The sequence below is a fragment of the Ischnura elegans genome, chromosome 4 (assembly GCF_921293095.1).
Source record: "Ischnura elegans chromosome 4, ioIscEleg1.1, whole genome shotgun sequence".
In the NCBI taxonomy this organism is placed as follows: Eukaryota; Metazoa; Arthropoda; class Insecta; order Odonata; family Coenagrionidae; genus Ischnura; species Ischnura elegans.
Window position 1 is genome coordinate 26,988,466 of NC_060249.1, and position 10,205 is coordinate 26,998,670.

Consider the following 10,205-nt stretch of genomic DNA (forward strand, 5'->3'; position numbering starts at 1 on the left):
CTGGTCCCAAGATGTTTTAGGGTGGACCAGCAGCCTAAACAGTATTTAATTTTGAAATTAGGGGGCCAAGGTCATTGTAAGATTAGGCTATTTTAAATTGGCTCTTCCCATGGTGATTTACAGTTAAATCAAATGTAAAATAAAAAATTAATTTCTACGATAGTGCTAGAATTGGTCTGTCTCCCTTCCTAAATTAGTCTCCTCTATTCAGTTCACAGTGAGGCCTACTCCTTACCTTTTCTCTTCCTTTGCCTCCTTCACCTACCTCGCATTCTTCCCTCTGATCAAATATTCTGCTCAGAACTTACTCCATTCAAAACCTTTTGCAAAAGTTTCCAGAAGATTAAACCCTCTCTTACCATGTTCTTGGATAGTTTCACACACATAATCTTTCCTGGTGATGAATTGCCTAGCCAACTGAGCCAGACAAGTTCCAGAGACTTTCATTCCCATTTTAGAGTACCATCAATGCTTAATTTCGTTTAAACGATAAGAAGCTATAGTCATTTCAGATTCATCTTTCATGAATTTTATTTCAATCGAGCTATCCCTGGCAGGGGCGGATCCAGGATTTCTTTCTGGGAGGGGCACAAGCAAGGCCGTATCCATGATTTTGTTCAGGGGGGGGCACAAGGATACCTCGTTATACAAAACGAACGAAATGATAATGGGACCGTATTAAAAAGCTAGCATATTTTTAAGGGTCTGGGGGGGGGCACGTGCCCCCGTGCCCCCCCCCTGGATCCGCCTATGATCCCTGGAATATGCGATAGTTCGACAATTTTATTACAGTTACATAGTATGTAGTTTTTTATAAATGATTTGTTATTATTGGGGAAATTCCGGGATTAATGACAATCATGGTCATCGTATGCCAATGGACGTGCATTGTAGGTCGATCAAGTTGGATGACCATCTTTCAAGGATGTTTACACTATTATCCGATAAATTTCCTCGCGTCAACTTCCATTGAGATGTTATTTACTTGGTGTCCATCTTTAACCGACATATCTCTTTATTGTACTTCACCATATCCATTATTTGGAAACGATAACCACTCATAGCCTGCATTCTTTTATGGATAAAATCAAACGAATGTGCAAGGTTTTTATACTTAGCCGCATAATTTAATCGCGTATATTATACACATTCCACTAATACTATTCCCTTGGGAGTTTTTTAAGTATGGAGGATTGAAGAGGCAAAAAATTTTGACTAGTTATACATATTTATAATCTCGCTAAACATTATAAAAACTGAATATAAAATTAATAAACGCACCTATTTAAGTTCCAGATAGTATTGACATGTGATTTGTAAAATAAAACTTGAATAAAATTGGTCAAATCACGCATTGATAGAAATGAATAAAAATAATAGCATAAAATACTGGGGGAAAATGAATGGAAATTGGCTTACCTTATGATAAAAGAAAAAAATTCTCCCGATCCTCCCAGGAAAGGTTGATCAAAACCGTCTTCGCAAATGAGCTGCTAGATCCCTACTAAGCAACTTAGGGGCGCAAAAGGTCATAATAGAACGGAACCGAGCTCTTAAAGAGGGTCTGAACCCTCGGGGTACTCACAACATGATATCACATCATCAGCACCAGGGGATAGCGCACCATGACGTGATATCACGTCATGCCGCACTCAGGGTGTTAAACTTGGAAGTTGGACTACTGAGCCAAGCTAAGAGTTGCCAGTGATTTTTCACATAGCACCTGAACTCAGCAATTTTAATATTGTGCCTGAAAGAAGGTTAATGAATGGTGGTGAGGAGACCACGGCTGTATGTCCCATCCAGTTCATTGAGTGCTGCAAAGTAAAAGTCCTCCACTCAAGCAGATATCAGCAGGCTGGCTCAAGGCACAATACTTACCCAGGCAAACTGCTGTGGTGTCGCATCCCCACAGTTTACCGTATAGAAAGGAATATCCCCTGATTAAACAATTCTCTGTGTACCCATCAAAAAGCAATAGTAATATTGGACAGCCTTGCTTCATACCTTGGCCATTGACTGCTTACCCTGATTCTCTTTCTGATAACCTTACTCAAGAAGTCTAGAGCATTAACAGATTAGGAATGAGTTACCTATCCCTCGAATCTATGTCTGTTTTGTGAGGATATCCATTAACTTTATCCAATCTAGTCAAAGTTTTTTCAAAATCCACGAAGCAGGCATACAAGTACTGATTATATTCTAGAATTCTGTCCATAAGAGTCCTCAACTGCTGCTGCATCACAGGTTGACTTTCCTTTCCTATTTCTTAACCTTCATATCACAAAACGGCTTCCTCAATTACTTCATTCAAGATCGCTTTCCCAACATTATCCTCCTCCACTACACTTTCCTTCCCTATGTTTCTATGTTAAATATTTCTGGCTTGTTCCTTCAGTCAGTGGCGCAGCGAGTTTTGGGGGATAAAACCGCAGAGCTCAGAGAAATTTTAAGTTTAATCCATTTTACTAGATTGGATTGATATTTCTAACAGGATAGTGCAAGATTAATAAAATATCCCTGAGAAAGCCGAAAAACTCACCATTTTGAACCATTTATCTTAAAATTCCGCAATTTATTAATCTCGCACCTACCGCTTATCCTGGTGGGTATTCCAAACCCCCGCACACACCGGCATTAGTTGCACCTGAAATCCCTCCCTATCCTTAATTACTAGATGCGCCCCTGCCTTCAGTCATACAGATCTTCCACACACAGAGTCCACTATGAAAGTATTGTGCATTATTTTATTGTGACTCAACTATCCATTGCAGAGGGGTAAAAAGGGTTGGGAAATGTGGTGAGCTGTCTGCTCTTCCATTGCAGCCAGTCACCAGTGTTCTCCAAGTTGCGCTGTCAAGGATTGTTGGATTCGATTCTAAATGAGCCGGGATCATGAAATCTGTCATAACTGGAGACAAATTCTGGGTGTTCGAGTAGCAAGTCTTGCATCATAACGTTGATAATTATCTCCTATGATGCTCGAGTTTTTATCTCAGGGAGAAATTGTCAACTAAACTTTTTACCAATAAGTGCTCTAAATATTAAAACGTGCATGAGGGATGACATCAAGAACACAGGCTGCACCATGACAATGTACCCAGCCATAAGGCCTTTATTGTTACCAATTTCCTGATCCGGAGCAACACCCGAAACAGCACCTTGGGGTCCCCCATTCCCTCACAGTACTGACTTGGCTCCATGCGACTTTTTTTGTTTCCATAACTGAAGAGAGAGCTGAAAATATTGGAAGTCTGTGGAAATCATCCAAAAGCATGTTACAATGTTCCCAAGAGACATTCTGGTCAAGGAGTTGCAAGGTGCTTTCCAGGCTTGGCAGACATGTCTCTACAAGGGCATTGATGCTGGGGGAGAGTTTTTTGAAGAATTTTAAGCATGTGTATCAATAGGATTGATAAATATATTTATTGTAGAAATTGAGCATTACTTTTATAAAGGATCGTGTATTGCTTCCATAAGATCCTTGTCCTGCTTGATTATCATCCTTCTATCTTTAGCCTTACTACTTGACATGGCCCTCTTTTGCTACCTGATAGTGACTTCACCTTGGTGTACAATGTTCCAACGTCTCCTTCTTTCTGTAACTTTTCCAATGCCTCATACTGTCTTTTCCACCAAGCATCCTTGCCCTCTTGATGTAATTGATTATTTATTTCTTTACACATCCTTTTCCTCTGGTCTGTGACCACATTCTTCCGCTTATCTTCCATATTTCTTCTATCCTTATGATACCAACATAGCTACTTGACTTCTTGGCGCTTTGTCAATTCCAGTTTTAATATTATTCTGCCTTTCATATAAATACTACCACTTACATCCATTTTCCTAAGTACAATTCTCCACTAGTTTCTGACACATATTTGGTCATCGTAGTCCCTTTCAGAGCTTCTTCATTCCATTGCCTTGCTTTTCTATTTTCCTCAGCCTTTTCAATCTTACTTTGCATGCCATTAGCACTGAGTTGTGATCTGAATCCGCATCTGCCATAGGAAAGCTGCAAAGTCACTGCTAGTTTTTCACACCATTCGTAAACCTCTGTCTTACCATGATATAGTCTATCTGGTATCTCCCCTTATCTCCTTTACTCTTCTATATGTACCTCCATACCTCCACCCTTTATGATGATTTAACCATATGTTTGTGATGAATAATTTGTTTCTCTGGCAAAATTTACCTGATTTTCATTTTGTATTCCTAATCCCAATTCTCCTACATATTTTATTTCCATCCCTGCCATCCCTGACATAAGGGGTCCAGTCCTCCATCTTTACTATATTTTCCTTCCCTGAGAATTCCCAAATTAGTTCTTTGAGCTGTTCATACACCTCATCTATGTATTTCTTCCTAGGGCCAGCTTAAGGGCAGGGCAATCCATGTGACTTAGATAAGGGGCAACCAAATGCTCAAACAGCAAGGGACATTCCCTGGACCACCCATTTAATTGGGGGGGATTTCCATACCAAACCCCCTCCGGTGGGGGGGGGATACAACATCATTTTTCCTGGGTAAGTATTTTGCCTTGAGCCTGCCCTGCTTCTTCCTCTCTTTTTCTACCACCATGATCCTTTCGCTTACCTGCTCTGTTCCCACCATTCTTTTACCGACTTCAAATGGAATACTAGAGCTACATCTCTCTGATTTTCCACCTCCTTAATTTACCCTTTACCCATCATTTTAATCATTACCACTATCCTTCCACCTCACTTCAATCACTAGATATCTTTTCTACCTTTCCCCATTTTCTCTTGATATTTTCCAGCTTACCCACCTTCATCATTGTTCTAACCTTCCATGTCCCTACATTCATTGCTGTCTTCTTTTCTTCTTTCTTGAATGCTGCTGCTGCTGCATATGATATGTGTCTACAAGGGTTTCCCATGTTGCCGACCTTGCTACTGTAAGCAACACTAGCCCTTACCGGATGGGTTCCATTTGATGAGTTTCCTTGACCCACTTGATTGTACTCCATGTTTTCAGGGAAGGGATTGTTGTTGGTCATCTTGAATAATATTAATATCATTCTCTCTTGAATAATACTGATTAGTCTTGGCTAGGAAATTGCCTGATAGAGACCTCTGAAATCTTGTCCCCCTTACTGCATTAAGCAGCGCTTGCTCTTCAGGACTAGATTCAATTGGATGAGTTTATGCGACTCTTTTAATTGTATGTTTTCTGGTGATAAATGGTTGTAAGGGCAGGGGTGGTCTGGAGTGATTGGGTGGAGCCACGACCACCGAGAGACAAGGCCTGAGCGCTCCATCGTGACGTCACGAGTCGTAGGCGGACGGAGGGAGTAGCGAAGACTGCCATTGATAGCGCCGATTGGTGGGGAATGCGTAAGAAAACCAAACGATATGTGAACAGACATTTCTCCGGCTACAATTTTCCTTATATAATATCGTATGTACTTACATTTAAATGATGTTAACAGTAAATCCCTACCTCGGGAAACATAATTGTTTCGAATGGACAAACGCCTTCGCCGAAAAATCTTCTTTGAAGAGAAACAGCTGGCTTCCAAATACATTCGAAACTTGAGAAAATCAATAAAAGTCTTATATTCAGTAAAACATTTTTTACGCATCAGTGGTACTTTTAACATAGAAGTCATAGGATTTTTACATCCTTCACGGGTCTTCTATTTTTTCAGTATCGCTGCATTAAACGATGATGAAATAAAAAAGTTATGTTCTAACACATGCGCAAGATTAGGATAAAACTAGATTGTGCTTCTGTTAAATTACATGGGGATTGTTTTGATTAGACCTATCTGCAAACTATAATTTCATGGCAATTTATGCACTTAATGGGGCGAATTGTAACCTTTAAACAAACGGTGATCTAGGATTTGCTGCTTTAATGTGCCTGGGGAAATTGTTTTGAATGGAAAAATACCATGTCCTACCTGATAACTCAGAAATGTAGCATATAATACATTCAGTTGGGAAAATAATAGTTTTTCTTATTGATCCAGTTGTTACGAATACATTTAAGCATATGGACAGAGTCATGCCTTTAGAGTAATGGTCAAGAATGATGAGAAGGATATGGATAAACTATACTCAGCCTTGGTGAATTGGTGAAGAGAGATATTGCCTTCCTGTTGATGGATTTGTCCACACACAAACCACATCCAGACCAACTTTTTCGAGACCAATGATGAATTTCTTCAGAATATCTTTTAGAACACAGGCTGACAGAGTACTCACTGGCAAAATATGGGCAACATCTTTAAATGAATATAGTAAGTTCTCTACCGCGAACACATGAGCACAAGAAGCTAAACTGCTGGAGTTATATGCAGGTTCTACTATACATCTGCCCTTGTAGTCAAAAAGGGTTTCAAATGAACTTCATCCATCATAAGGGTGATATAACGCTCGTGGCTCTGTAATGAGATACTCGGTGCTTCACGTAAGATAGTAACCCATGCTCATTTTGCTCATTAATTGGACCAACCTTAAAATGAAGAGCAGAGCCGTTTAATAGTAACTGGATGTGGGAAAACCAAATTACCAGAATTGCGAGCAAATGTATGAACTTCAGGAGATACTAACAAAACATTGCAGCAAATACAAATATGTCACAGATGCACCTTACTTACTTTCTTTTCTTGAACCTACTTACCTTTTTTTCTGGAACAAGAGACATTTGTGATTTGATAAAGTTATTCAAAGATTAATTTGCAGAGTCTTTAATTTTGCATTCTTCCAGTAGAGATACAATATCGCTATAAATATTTATATTATTTGTGGAGTTTTTAAAGTCTATCCAACACATCATAGGTACTTTTCATACATGAAAGAGGCTTGAAAAAGTGGAGTGAATTTGCCTTTTGCTTTTAATTCCCTTTTTCAGTGGTATACTTTGATATTATTATGAATGTATACTATGAATGAGTAAGTAATAAGAGGTGGTGCACACTCTTCCAAATGCTTTAATATTATAGCACACGGCTTCACGACCACATCCCAAAATGCTGAATGCTCATTCATCTTCACCAGAGAATTTACGTTTCCGAAAAAGTCTAGCTTTTTCTAAGCCTTATATGCTTCCTGAGTTTTCAAACTCTCAGCTAAAGCAGCTTCCACAGTAGCACTTTCAAGACGCTGTTCCGTCATTGATGGCGCATCCCTGGTCTGCTCTGAAGTGGTAAGGTACCCAGGGCAATCAGGGAAGATCCTTGGCATGGCACCGTCCCTCAGTTTTTGGCTGTTCAATGGTACAGCCAGCAGTTTTCCTGACTTCTCATCGAAGTAGGAGCTTTAATGAAGCACATCTTCAAACAGAAAATGCCGGATACACACCTTAAAAATAGAGATAATTTTATTGTTTGACGGAAAATCAACTGTATTTCAAGTGAAGAATACTTTCGTCTGATAAGGGTGTAGTAAACAAGACTTAAATAATTCGCTTTGCACACAATGGTAGTTAGATTAACAATATTTGATCTGAAATGCCAACTTAGATATGGGCCACATTTATCTCGCTTGTAGGTAGCCCATTTATTCATCCCGAGCGTTTCACATGTTTCCATAATTTATTACCTACTGAAGAATCATTCATTTAATACCCTCGAAGACTTTAAGATTTCGCTCTCTACACAATCGTTCTCAGATCAGCACGATTAGTTAGTACATATTTCCTATGTAAGAACTACTTAATGCAAAACAATCTTCTTTTCTAAAACAGTAATACTGCCCTATGCATGCGTAAACATACAAATAATGTAAAATGCCATCGTAGGCATGGGTCATATTTATTACACAAGTAGGTTTCCCATTTATTCATCCCGAGTGTTCCACATGCTTCCACAATTTACTAATAACAAAAACTATTCATAACACCCTCAAAAAATCAAGTTCTTCTTAATAACAACACCTTAGAACACAAGGATAAGCGCCGTATTATGTTTAGCGTTGATATGTGAGAATTTCAAAGACATTTAAGTACTATGAAATACGTAATTAAAACCATTAATTATGCAAGCGATAACGCAAATAATATTGAAATCAACCTGCAAATACACTCGAGAGTAGAATTGTTTCAAGAAACCAATAAAAATTCGTCTACCGGTCAATGCTTACATCAAATATCTTTTTAATTCACTTTTAATGACGATAAACATTTACATTATACTAACATTTCCCTGAATAATCACGCCGTCCAAATAGAAAGAAAAATATAGTAACTCACCTTGGAATATTTCGTCGACTGGAAATCTTTTCTTGGAATTTTTTTATTTTTTATTTATTTATTTATCACATCCCCCGTAAACAGCACATAACGGCCTTTTACAACGAAGGTTTCCAATATGAACAAAGTACAACACAAACATCCATGCCCTGGATAGGGATCACCTACCCAGGCGGGATTCGAACCCACGACCTACGGTTTGGCAGGCGAGGACTTTACCCCACCGCCACCGAGGCCGGCAAAAGCCATCGCGGAGCCTTGAACCCTGGTCCCCCAGGTGGCAGCCGTAAACGCTAACCAATACCCCACCAGACCCGCTTAAAAACTGGTCTTAGTTGTCTCACCTCCGGACAGATTTGTTTAATCCAGCTTCTCAGCTGGTAGGGATGATCCGTTCCCCAAACGGTTGGCATAGAGGCCGGGTTTTGCATACATGTGGCATACAGTAGGTTTCAATGACTTGCTTTCAATGCTTGCTTGGTATGGTAAGTATCCATTTCCTCTTCGTCTCTTCGTCCTTAGGAAATTTGAAAACGCACACTTTCGTTTCCTCCGTGTATTTTCCTCTGCACAGAGGCAGACAACACTAGTACACCATTTCTTGAACACTTATATTCAATACTGTTGCCCACAAAACCATCGCAAAAGTTTTAAAACTCCAAATAACTTAGCTTTAAACAACTCAATCACCATTTTCACCGCAATGGCTTATAAATATAAACAACTGCAAGCATTGTCGGAAGGCGTGGTTGATAACCTACGGCTCGTGACGTCAGACAATTAGAAGGCATCAGTGCTCAGGCCTTGTCTCTCGGTGGTCGTGGTGGAGCTCATGATGGGGCCCCCCTTAATGGAGGATTCGCCCCCTCAGTGGCGCTGACTCAATGGGGCCTGAGGGGGCTCGAGCTCCCTCAAAAATTCGTTATGGGTGTGAAGAAAAAATGTGTCAGGCTTGTTGATTTTCCTCGTAGTGTCCAGATATCAAGATTATAGTCATCAGGGTTCTAATGTTGATCATATGACTCTTCTAAAATGCTTAAAAAACTTAAAATTCACTATTTATAAAATTTCCCGGGGCAAGATCCCCGGTTTGGGACCCCCAATATTTTTTGTAAGCTGGCATCCCTGCTCCCCATCCCACCTCAAGGGAAAATATTAGGAATGTGCAATGTGCATGCCCATAGGCGGATTTAGGGGAAGGGCATGGGAGCACGTGCCTCCCCACAAACTCTCTCACTAACCAAACCAGCATTCACAGAACTACCTAGGATTTCGCGGTCTGTATGAGGAAAAATAGAAAATATTTGTGCTGTGCAAGCGTAACTTCCCCCCAGCAATATCGCTTCCTTCCCTGGCACTGAGTCCCACGGTAATAGATACCTACCCCTTGGTCATAAACTCAGACAAGTGAGATGTGTAACTATACCCAAACATTGTAATCTGATATTTTTTCTCAATGAATGAATTGGAGCATCGACTACCCAGAAACACCTGTGGGGATTTTGGGTTTTGCTACGGAACTGGAGACTTTGGGAAGAGTGGATGAGGGAAAAAATGGAGTCTCCCTCTTCTCACAAGGAAGTTTCTTGTGAACTTGTCGTCGTATTTGGCCTAAGCGTGGGACATGAGAGAGAGAGAGAGAAGAGATGCGACCTGCGCATGCTATGCATGCGCTTTATGATAAACGCTAGCGTAGTAGGGGCCCCCGAAGCTCAGGGCCACCAGAGTCCTCTGGATGGCAGTTTGCTACACTTCTCCCTCATAGGGTTATGAACTCTGTATTGTGCTATTGAAAATCCAGAGGACTTTGGGGGGAAGGCACAATGTCATTGAGCAAATTATTACCACATTGTTTTTTTGTGTCACATTCAAAGCTATGTGGTAATAATTTGCTCAATGACACTTGTCACCCCTCCTCAGTGTTAACCTCCCCCCCCCACCAAAACCTCCCAATTCCACACCCGGATCCCAATAGTACGTGACCTTCA